Source organism: Myotis nattereri (genome assembly GCF_964212035.1).
Source record: "Myotis nattereri genome assembly, chromosome: 12".
NCBI lineage: Eukaryota > Metazoa > Chordata > Mammalia > Chiroptera > Vespertilionidae > Myotis > Myotis nattereri.
This window is the reverse complement of record NC_138087.1, coordinates 81,660,940-81,673,196: the sequence shown is the minus strand read 5'-3', so window position 1 is coordinate 81,673,196 and position 12,257 is coordinate 81,660,940.

The window sequence follows — 12,257 nt, the reverse complement described above, 5'->3', positions numbered from 1 at the left end:
CCTCCTTTCAGGTGGGGAAACCGAGGCACGGAGATGGGTGAACACGAGGCGAACTTGACCCCAAATCCCAGGGTGCCCAGTCCCAACCCCTGAGGCAGGTATGTGTGGGAAGCTTTGTCCTCTGACGGGGATGCGTGGGCGACGCTGGCCGCGGGCACCGAGGGCGCTGCCCGTGTTGTTGGCTCTTCCCTCCCCCGCAGCCTGCGCACCCTCCCCAACGCCTGGGAAAGGACCAGGCCACCACCGCCGGGCCCCTGTGGGCAGAACCGGGCCACCATACCCATCCAGGAGGTTTTAGGAGCGGCTGGGCACCCATCGGCCGGGAGGTGCCATGACTTTCATTACAGATTGGCTACACGTGTGGCTGGTCATTTACATAACGGCGCTGCGGACCGTTAATTGAATGATAAACGATTCCACCGTTGCGCCTGCGAGTCGATGAGTCAACACCGGAGCTGCTCCGGCAACGCCGCCCCGCTCCCCGAGGGTCAGGGGCGTGGGGGGGTGGGGGCGGGCGCTCCGGCTACAAATGAGGTCGGCGTGGGGGTCAGAGGCGCCAGGCGGGCCCCGCGGCCTACGCCCGGGTCCTGGGCCCACACCCAGCTGCCCAGAGCTCAGGGACTGTAAGTGTCTCCACGAGGAACTTCATTTCCATTCCCGTCGCCTCGTCATTAAAAGCAGATTGATGGAGGCCGAAGGCAGGAGGCAGGCCGCCAGGTGCCGGGCGCAGTGTGGCCCGACCAGAACTGAGTGGGCACCAGCCTGTCGGAGCCCAAGGGAGGCCCCATCAGGCATGCATTCATTCATGCAATCATTTGTTCATTCGTACGTGGTCAGTGAGTAACTGCGGGTTTAGAAGGACACAGCCTGCACCCTCCCCGACTCCCAGTCAAGTGGGGACGGAGGACAATCAACAGAGGACACCCTTCAGGGAGCCCCGGGCCTGGAGGAGGTGCCCCAGTGCCCGTGAGTACAGGGGGCCTGACTGCGGGGAGACGGGGTGACAGGGAGACGGCGGGAGAACTTTCACAGGGGACACCGGGCAGCGCCACCCCTCCCCACCCCATGAGGGCGAGAGCCTGGGCCAGAGGCGGGAGGAAGGTCTGGGGGCCCTCGGAGAGGAGGCGCCAGGGGGCCGGTGGCCGACAAGGAGGCAGACAGGTCTCGGCCCTGAGCCTCGGGCCCTGGAGGAGCGGGAGCGGAGCTCCGGGCACAGCTGTCAGGACTGCGGGCCGCGGCCCAGCTGTGAGGGCCGTGAGCCAGACGGGTCCTGCGGGTGCTTCTCTGCCGGTGGGGCCACGGCCGGGGAAACGGGAGTCCGGGCAGGCTGCCTGGGGGCGGTGACCATGTGGCGGCCGGTGGCGTCTTCCAAGGGGCGCGGCGTCCGCTCCGCAGTGGCCTGCGCTCCCAGGACCTTCCCCTGCATCTGCACGGAGTCGCCCACCAGCGCCTGCCCGCTTGCCTCCGCCCGCTCCCACGGGAGGTTGTGAGCCAGCCCAAGTGCACAGCCTCCCAGCCGCGACCCCGCGATGCCATGTGAGCCCCCCCCCCCCCCCCCGCCTTCCCAGGGAGACACTGAGCGCCCTGAGCTCTCGCAGCTGCATGTGGTGGGGGTGGGGGGCAAAGAGGAGGGAGGAGGGGTGATGGCGCCCGCTCTCCAGGTCCTGCCTGAGACCACGGCCACACTGCCGCCCGGAGCACCCCCGTGGGCTCTGCACGCTCAGGACAACGGGGTTTCGTGTCTGCCCGCCGCCCTGACCACGGAGCACTTCCCCGTCCACGTCATGCCACACCCTCCCCGCCCGCTCCCTCCTCTCAGGAACCGGGCCTTTCGCGGGGGGCCCTGGTGCTCCAGGTGCTGGGCTTGTAGCGACGGGACTTGGGGTCCCTCTGGGGACTTTCCCTTTGTCCTGGGCCCCGGCTGTGGCTTTAGTCTCTGAGCCGGACCCAGAGGCCGCTCGGGACTCAGCTCCGGCTTCTCGCCCTGAGAGGCAGTGGGCAGAGTGGGGCGGGGCCTGGGGTGCGCGCTCCCCTCTGGGCCGCGCTGGGAGCTGTCACTCACACCCTGAGCACGGACTCCGCGCCCAGACCTGGCACGGAGGGGCCCCCGAGATGCCCACCGCCTGGGCGAGGAGCACACAGGCCTCCTCCAGGCCAGGGGCTCAGGGGCACCAAGCCCCTCCCGGGGCCTGGGACCCTGCTTCCTGCTGCTCCCGCGGCGCGTCCTCGCTGCCCGCCGTGCACAGGGCGCGGCGCTCTGTCCCGGGTGGCGCGGAAGCGGGAGGCGCACAGCCACCCTGGACCCTTCGGCCGCGGGTTCCGTCTGGTCTGCAGATGGAGCAGTGAATTCAGGTGGACTCAGCGGGAGGGGGGCGGGCTTAGTGGGAGGGGGGCGGGCTCGGCAGGAGGGGGACAGGCTCTGCGGGGCGGGGGGTCTCTGCACAGGCGGGGGCTCCCCTGGAGCCTGGGGGAGGAGGCTCTGGGGGCCGACGTCTGCTGAGACCTGGCTGTTCTCTCCCCTCTGACCCTCGGAGTCTCGCCCTCACGCAGCGAGCAGGGCTCTTGGGCAGCAGGCCCCCGAGGGATGAGGCTGCTGGTCCTGCCCCTTATGGCTCAGGGCGCGGATCAGAGCCCGGCCTGTGAGCATCACGCTGTCGGGAAAGCAGACCCGGAAAAACTAAGTCTACCTCCCAGCAGCCCTTCCTCCGCCTTCGACCCCATGGCGGGCTCCTCTGCGCGGGCTGGTCGTGCGGGGCTGAGGGGAGCCGATGGGCAGTGAGCGTGGCCCCTGTGACATCGCCCATGCCAGGCCCGGCGCCTACCGTCCCAGAGTCAGGTGGGGCCCGGCACACGGCCGTCCCACCTGCCAGCCCGGGAGTGAAATGAGCCCTGGACCGAGGCAGGGGCAGCAAGTTTGGGAAAGCGGGTCCTCTCTCCGCTGGGCCTGCGGCCGTTAAGTGCTCGGCTCATCCCGGAACATCAGCTGCCCGAGGCCTTTCCTGGAAGGTCCATTAGCGGGCGGGCCAGTCGCTGCCCAGGAGGCCGCCCGCCGCCCCGGCCGGCTCCATTAGCATCACCCGCACGGCCCGTCCATTTGCACCAGCTCTTCTCACCAGCAGGGAGCCGTCCACGCCCACAGGGACTCCAGGGACTCGCCTCTGCCCGGGAGCTGGGGGGGGGGCGGTGCGGGGGGCACGGGGCGGAGAGCAGCACAGGGAGCCCCAGAGGCAGCCACACCCCTGTGTCAGCATCCGGGCAGCCACCCGCGGGGACCCTTGGAGGCCTTTGGCTGCTTTAATGTGCTTTATCCCATTTCAAAGGCCCCGTGCGGACCTAGAGACTCAAATAGCAGCGAGGCCTGCGCTCTGCGTGTCTTTTCTCGTCCGCGAGGACCCGTCAGGGGCTCTCACCGGGCCTGGTGCGGAGGTGGGCACGGGGCTCAGAGAAGCAGCCCTTATGGAGACGCACCAGGAGCCTCTGAGAGTCCAGGGAGGTCCCGCCAACGGTTCCAGGGACACGCGTGTGGCCGCCCCGCCCGCGGATCTGCCCAGCGGCTGCGTGGGCGCCTGGCTGCACCCGCCCCGGGCGGCCCTGCCCTCATGAGCTGCCCCATCTCATCTGCAGCCGTTCTATTTCCATGCCCGACATCGGCGCTCCGTGTCCCTGTGGGCACCTGCCCTGGCCAGCCAGTTAGTCCCCATGGGGAGCGTGGCCTCACGGAGGCCCCACGGAGGGAGGCTCCTCACCTTGTTCAGGTAACGTGAGCCGCTGCGCCCAGTGTTAGAGGGAAACGGTGCGAGCAGTGTGTGTGCATGTGCATGTGTGTGAGACCGTGGGATGTGTGTGCATGTGCACGTGTGTGAGACCGTGGGATGTGTGTGCATGTGCACATGTGTGAGAATGTGGATGTGTGTGCACGTGTGTGAGGCTGTGGATGTGTGTGCACGTGTGTGAGGCTGTGGATGTGTGTGCACATGCGGGAACACGCGGCTGCGGGAACACGCGTGCCTGGTGCGGGTCCTGGCGTCACGGCCTCCCTTGGGGTTGGGTGGGCTTCACCCGGATGTTACCGTGACGACCCCGGGCAGTAACCCGCGCCCCCCTCCCCCTCCCCCTCCCGCTCCTCAGCCTGCAGCTCCCGTTGCCTTTAGAATGTCTGTCTTCATCGGGGCTCAGGGCGGTGACTGTCTCCGCCTCGCTGGGGGCACACAGGCTCCCCGGGAGAGGAGAGCGAGCGCACAGCCCGGCCCCCACCTGCCTCCGCCCACTCCGCCGCGTGCCCCGTGGGCGTTCGCTGTGCGAGAGCAGGGAGCACGGAGCACGGAGCTGCGCTGTCAGCCACGGGGCCGCGCTGCTCAGCGTCTCGGGAGCGCATCCCCCAAAGCAGGCCCTTCGCCCGGCCTCAGCCCCTGGAGAGCAGCCAGCGCAGGCCCCGCCAGCGCCGTGGGCACGAGCTAACGGCCCCTCTGTGGGTGGAGCACCCTGGAGGCCCACAGGACAGACAGCGTCCCAGGCCCGTCCTCCCGGGAAGGTCAGGGAAGCCAGCGCCACCTGCACTGCCTGTCATCCAGGGACTGTGTCCACGTACAGGGGCGGGGGGCTGAGGGGCGGGGGGAGGGCGGGAGGCCAGGCAGCCCGGGGGGTGGGGCGGGGCTGGGAGCTGTGACTGTAGGAGCTGGGTGACACAGGGCAGAGGCGAGGGTGAGTCCCCAGGACACTGGAGCCTGCTCGGCTGGGCTGGGTCCCAGGCATCGTGAGCTTCGGGGTTTTACAAGCACAAAAGATGTAAAACACACTTCCCTGGCCTGGACCCCACCCACCTGAGCCACACCCACCTGGACCCCAGGACCACACCCACCTGAGCCACACCCACCTGGACCCCAGGACCACACCCACCTGAGCCACACCCACCTGGACCCCAGGACCCCACCCATCTGAGCCACACCCACCTGGACCCCAGGACCACACCCACCTGGACCCCAGGACCACACCCAGCTCATAGTGGAAGGTGAGGCCTGGAGCATTCCAGAACCCGGTGCACCTGAGGCTGCCCCCTCCAGCCCGGGTCAGGATAGGCAGAGGGAGGGCCTTGGCCGAGGGGGAGGTGTCCTTACTTAATCAGCTTCCTCCCCGATTCAACCATCCAGGTGGTAGTGATGCAGGGCCCCCCCGAAAGGCCAGGCCTCAGTCATAGGAGAGAGCGCACGAGCCTTTGCAGCCCTTCAGCTGGGCTAAGCCAGGGGGGCTTAGTCGGAGGAGCAAACCTCGTTTGAAACCCGAGCCTCCAGGGAGAGCGCCCCCCCGCCCCCCACACAGGATGTTGGCAGCTGGTGGGGGGGACACGAGGGGCAGCAGCGTGTCCTGGAAGAGACAGGCCTTCCCTCTTGCAAAGCTGCAGTCAGCGGCCCTCCCCGTGCCCGTGGGCCCGGCTCCTCTGACGCACAGACGGAATGAAGACCCCCGCCCTGGAAGGTGGGGAGAGGACAGGGTGTCGGTGCCGTCCGCCAGCGCTCGCCGACGTCCCCGACCGTCGCGTCATTGCAGATGGTCCTCACGTCACAGAGGTTGGCACCTGCCTGGATGGGCGGCCGGCAGCGTGGCCTCCCTTCCACAGCCCCTCGCGTCCAAAGGGGGCCCGGTGCCAGGGCCACTCCTGCCATCGGCGAGCTCACAGGGATGAGGGCCCCGGAACGCCCCTCCATGCTGACTGTGCAGGTCAGGCGGTGATTGGGCTGCTCGGGCTGGTCCCGAGGGGAGGAACTTGCCCATCCGGTGTCTCGGACCACCTCGTCGGGAGTGGGGGAGCTGTGGTGGCTGATATCGAGGTGCGTGTGACCCCAAGTGTCAGCTGAGCAGCTGCCGGCCAGAAACCCCTGAAAGAGGAACCTGGTGCCCCCGAGAATCCCGGGCCAACAGTGGTTACCAAAGAGCAGGTTCAGTTTAACCACGAGCTGAGGCGGGGATATGCCTTCTGCGGGGGAAGGGGCGACCGCAAGGTGCCCTCTGACCCCGTTTCAGTTCCCCGTTGTTGTTCCATTTTGAAGTGTCTCTCTTTAAAACACTAGGAGGGGAACTTGCCCGAATGGAACGCTTGAGGAACAGGTTATAACTTGCTCAGCCAACTCACTACATTTGGAAATTTCTAGACGGATTCTTGGGTTTAGAGGGACCGGCCACCTGGTTTGCCCAGGACTGAAGGGTTCCGGCGACCTGGGACTTTGCTGAAATTGGGACCGTTCCAGGCCGAAGGGACCAGTTGGTCAGCCTGCTTGAGCCTTGGTCCAGGTCCCCTGTTGTGGCCCGGCAGCTCCACCCCCAGTTCCCTCTGTCATGATGATTGGCAGGTGGCCAGCCAATCAGAGGCTTCCCTGGGATTCTTCACTTGGAGTTGCTGGGTCATACTCTCTCTTGTCTCCCCAGAGCAGGATGGCAGTGGCTCATCTGTGACCATGGCTGGGTTCTCCCTGCCGCCAGAGAGCTGTCCTCTGTCGAAGCTGAGAAGCAACCGAGGCAGGGCCCGTGCTTTCGTGAGTCTGCAAACCCGCTCACGTACCCTCGGCCGCCTCTCGTCGCTGGGATGGCCAAGATAACGGATGCTGGGAGGATGGGAGGAAGCTCTGTGTGTCCAGGCCCTGGCCTCAGCCCTTGTTCCACTCCACTGGGCTGAGAACCTGCTACACAAGGTGATGCCCGGGATGAGGGAGGCCGAGGCAAAGGTGCTTATGTGCCATAAATATTTCATCCTGCCCAGCGCTGCTCCCGTGGCAACGCGGGCCCGGGATTAGCGTGATGCATTCCACCCACATCCAGCTACACCTCAGCGAGGCTAATCCTGCCCTAATGCCAGTTTGGAAATGAAATCCGCCGCCGGAACAAATGTCGTGGGCAGCCTCCGCCCATTCTTTTCTGCGGAGCGAATGTGTTTGCACAGCGGCTCTGGGAGCGGGGCCCCAGGGTGGGCACCGAGCGCGTTCTCCGTGCAGCCCCCGCGTGTCAGCGTGCTTACCCGGGAGCGGGCGGCCTGGGCCCCGGCCCCTGGGAACAAGGGGCAGCAGGTGGGGGTGGGACTTGACCAACCGGATTAACGTCGGCGAGAACACACCTGGGTTTCTGTGCGAGAAAACGCAGGAAATGAAGCAACCAGCACACGCACACGCACACGCACACAGACACACAGACCCCTCTTCCTGACCCACCGTCCCTGAGTTCCGGGGTGACAGGGACCTCACTCCTGTGCACCCCGAAGGGTGACCGCGAGGTTCGCTTTCTCCCCGGGCTCCGGGGCCTGTAGACCGAGACGCTAACACTCGGGCGCGGTGCGCAGTCTTGTCCCCGTGCCGAGCCCTCAGGCGTGGCTGCAGAGGCTCCGAGGGCGGGACCTGCCTCCTGAGATATCAACTCCAATTCACTCGGACACGAGCTATCCCCCGCACACTCCGGTCGCCTGTCTCCAGGCCTCAGGTGAGGAGTGCTTCCTGCGGACCCCCAGGGAGGAGTCCCTCCTCCTTCCCCTCCTGGCTGCTCTCCGCCTTCTCGCTCTCACCTCCTGCCTCCGCAAGGGCTGCTGAGCAGCTGGTGTTGCGGCTGGAAGTGGGGCGTGTAAAGCCTGGGGGGCCTGGGGCGGGGCAGGGCTGCCGGCTGGGGGCGGGAGTCAGGAGTGGGGGGGGGGGAGGGCGAGGCAGGAAGGAGGAACATGGGTAGATTTACTGCTTTGCTACCGCCATGTGTGGGCACATGTCCTGTCCCCCCAACCCGAGCCCCGGAGGACAGGAGGCCACCCGGGCCCCGGCGTCTGCGGTGAGGCCGTGGCCAGGACGCCGCCAGGCCCCTCGGGCTCTGCAGGACAGAGACGGGCTGTTGCACACGTGTGTGTGTGCGTGTGCGTGTGCACGGGCGTGCGTGCCTGTGGGTGTCTGGCTTCTAGAATGAGCTGCTCTCGCTCTCAGGAGGAAGGGAACTAGGTTTTCCTCATCTTCATTGCTAGCGAGTCTCTGAGGGTTTTCCTCGCGACATGATTTGTCTAGAAAACAGCCAGCAGCACCAACAGGCGGAGTGGGTGTCTGCTGGACACAGGGAACGTTCGAAAGGCAGCAGCCTCGTTTTCACCAACAAAGGCGGCTTTTCGGAAAGGGTGGTGTCCAGAGGCCACGGCACGCGGGACGGAGGGCGTGGGCACCAGGCCGCACTGGCCCAGGCGGCACCGCTCTGGTGCGCGGGGATCTGCGTGGAGGCTCCGGCCCTCGCGGGGGGCTCAGGCCAGAGAGGTGCCAACCCTCTCCCATTAACCCGTGAATCCGGGCAATGTCCATGGAATTCTCTTCAGGACTCAGAAGTGCCCTGAGACTCACGTGGGGGGATCGGGTCCCCGAGGAGCTGCTCCAGCTTCACAGGAGACAAGCAGAGCCGACGGCCCCCCAAGGCGTTAGGACCTCTGCCAGGTGCAGGGGGGGAGCAGGGGGCGCTGGCCGGGCTCTGGGCTGGGGCCGGCAGGGCGCCTCTCTCTCACTGGCTGGAGCAAGCTCCGTGTCCCTGCTGCCCAAGGAGACGCCCCAAGTCCTATGTGCTCCTGGACAACGCACCCCTTTTGCTAGGCCCTGGTCTGCCCCCTCCCCCGTTTCTCTCCCACTGGGGACCTCGTGTGGTGGGGTGCAGCCCCTCACCCTGGCCCGGAGGACTAGCCACACCGGGAGGATTTCTGCCTCTGCTCCCCTCGGGGCACCCCTCTCTCCTGAGTCCCTTCCGCGCACCCGTGCCCGCAGCGTGCTCGGGCGGCGCTCTGGCCAGGCACAGGGCAGGAGGGTGGTCTCAGGGATCTAGGGGGCACGTCCTCCCCTTCGGGTGTAACCAGCAGCCCCAGGGCCCGGGCAGCGGGAGGCGTGGCCCGACGTCTGGCTCTGACGGGCTGTGATTGCACTCCCCACCTGTGAAACTCGGATAACAGACGCCGCCCGCGGGGCTGGCCCAGAGCGGCTTCTCCCCTCCACAGCCAGTGCCCACGACCGGCTCAGACCCGGAATATTGTGGAAACCAGAGGCGGGAGGGCAGATCCCCAGGCCCCTCACCGATCCCCCGGGTGTAGATGCGAATGGGGCTCAGGCTGGGCTCTCCCGAGGCCCCGGGGCCAGACCGTCCCAGCAGGGGGCCCGGGGCAGGTGGGGGGAATGCAGGTGGCTCAGAGGGCGCCTGGGGGGCCCCGGGGGAAGGACACGCCCTCGGGGATCCTGTCGCTGTCATGGGTACCGAGTCCCTCAGAAGTGGACGTCACTGGGATTGAGAAACAGCCAGGGTTCGGCTGACTTCCCTCTCACCAGGCTCAAGGTGGAAGACCAGAGACCATGGGGGTGCGGGGCCACCCTGGCCCTGGGGCTGCTCCTGCTCCTGACCTTCAAGGCCCTGGCGGCCCAGACTGCCGACACCTGCCAGGTGAGACGGACCGGAGCCTTCCGGTCTCTGGCAGCCGCCAATGCCACCCACTGAGCCTGCACAGCGCGGGCGGGCCCACCTCCACGCGCGTCCTTCCCAAGATGCTCCTCTGCCCGGCTTAGCCTCAGGCGGGCAGGTGGCCATGGTCACACAGGTGGAAGGAGAGGGGTCCACGCCGGCCTGTCTGACCCTCAAACCCGGGGCGGCCCCGTGGAGCGAGGCCAGGGAAGAGGAAAAGCCCTTCGCCCCCGTATTCTCAGGGCTTCCCGGGAGGCGCCCGAAGACTCTCTAATCCAGGGGCACCCCGCCTCCTGGGGGACGGTTAATGCCAGTTTCGGGCCCCAACCACAGAGTCCAATTCAGGAAACTCGGGTGCAAATGGGAGCGGGGCCTCCCTCCGGGTCCTGAGCCGGGGGACCGGCCACAGCTGGGGAGAGATCATACTGACCACAGACCAGCCGCCAAGGTGACGGCGTACGGATGGAGGCAGCTTCTGGGTGGGCAGAGCAGAGAGAGGGGCCCCTGAAAACCAGCAGCGGGGGACCAGGAGGCGCCGGGTTTCTGGGTCCCCACACCCTCCCTAGATGCCCTTTCTTTGTGATAAACGCACTTGAACTCTGAGAGGCAGGTCCATCTCTGGCTCCAGTTCTGCGGGGGCTGCTGTGTGTCCTCGCATCATAGGGACCCCCACCTTCCGCACCCTCCAGCCCGGGATTCCCAGGCCACGTGCCCGGGGAATGGGGGTGACACAGGGCACTGCCCCCGCCCCCCGCTGTCACAGATGCGGGGCTGCACTCACTGGACTGGCCGCAGTGGGGGAGCTCCTCCTAAGGTCTCACACATTTGCATCAGCCACTCTGACCCCCAAAGCCTCCCTCTGCTCTGATTCTGCAGCCGGGCACAGAGCCCTTGGGGCTGAGTGACTCCCCAGGACACACAGCCTGAGGAGCGGGGTTCCCCGGGGGCAGGTGGACCCCGAGGCCGGGCCCATCACCTGGGGGAGGACCGACCACAGGCTCAGCAGAGGCGGCACCGCCTCCCCTCCAGGCTGGCCCTCCAGCTGAGGCAGGCGTCCCGGGCACAGCCATCTGCCAGGCCGGGTCCCCAGGGTGGCAGGTCCCTCGGGAAGGGGGTACGGGGGGGGAACAGTGGCCCAGGTCCTCACACTGCCGGGCGCCGCGCTTCTCTGCAGAAGTGAAGGTGCTGGGGCTAGGAGGCCGACAAGCTCACCATCCATTAGTCTGACATCCCTAGAGGGGTCCCAGATTGAAGAGGGTGCAGGCACTGGACTCTAGTATTAAATAAATTTTTTTAAAAAGAGTGAGAAACACTTGGAGGGGCAAATGCCAAGGCAGACTCAGAGATGGCAGCCTTGAGCTGCATCCCTTCACTGAAAGGTGGTGGGCGCTAATGGGCAGGCTCTCCCAGATGGGGTGAGCGTGGTCCCCTCCACGGGGTTGGCCATGGCTGCCCTGCGATTCCACCTCCCGGAGGCTGAGCGTCCCGGCTGTGAGAGGCAACACCCACTCCTCTCCATCCTGGTCGGCTTCCCCGCGGGGACAGACGGGCATCGGGCAGGTTGGGAGGGTCTCCCTCTGGGGCGTGTGTGGGGATGAGCGTGTGTGGCCGTGCGAGGACCTCGCTGCCCTTGGGGACTTTCTCAGACTCATTTTCAAACGAGGAACCACTGGCCTGAGAGGCCCCGGCGGCTGGGACGAGGTGGAGACTCCGCGAGGGAGACACACAGAGGAAGAAGCCCTTTAGCGTCTGTGCTACTTGTTGCTGCGGAACAGGTTACCCTGTAGGTGTGCGAGGCCCAGAGAGCTTGTCATTCTAGAAAGTTCCCGGGTGTCCCGCTTGGCTGGGAACAGGCAGGTCTGTGGCCGGGCCAGCGCTGGGGCTGCCTCCTGCCTCCTGGCTGCCACGCGGCTCCAGACAGGCCCCCTCCCTGGTGCTCCCGGGGCCGATCCCACCGTAAACACGCTCCCTCCCGAGACCGGGAGCCCTTCACAGGGCAGAGCTTCAGCTGTGAGAGGCGCGGGTGGTGTTTCCCTTTTCCCAGCGACGCGCTGGTGGAAGCCAACTGGACCGCCTGGCTTTAGAGTGGGATTGGGCACAGACAGAGGAGCGCGAGGGGAGGAGGGCGCGAAGGCCCCGCTGGGGGAGGCGGTGTGCGGGGCTGACTCCCCTCTTCCCTCACCGCCCCAGGAGGAGAGAAGCCGCAGTCGGACACGGGGGCTGACAGGAGAGCACGTCCCATCCAGGGACTCGCAGGAGGGCAGTCGGGCACGGAAAGTACCAGGATGCACGGAGCGACCCTGGGAGGCGCCCTCACCCGGTCTCAGCTGATGTCCGGATGCTCAGCAACACGCTTTCCGTCCCAGGCCCTGGGGTCACAGGGCTGAGGGTCGGGGCCGCCCCAGGGAAGCGGGAGGAAGGGCAGGAGGTTCCAGACCACCGGCCCCAGGGCGCCCAGTTGGCGGGAATGCAGGTGACCCTCAGGGGAGGGGCCTTCACCAGCCAGAGGAGGTGCAGGCCTGGGGCCCCTGCTGGGCGGGCCGGGAGCCCCCACATGGGCCTGTGCAGGCTCTGACCTGGGAAGGCAGAGTTTCAATCTGTGAACCTGTGATCGTTCGCTCTGCTCTTATGTCCTGGCTCCGAGACGCTCACCTGGTGTCACCTCAGGTGTCATTTGTTCAGTTTATTACAGCGTTAATGTCAAAGGGCCCCTGTACCTTCCCCGTACTTTCAGGTCTGACCCGTGACCTGACTCTGACCCATGACCTGACTCTGACCCATGACGGGCAGGTGTTACTGACCTGCCTCCAGGCCTG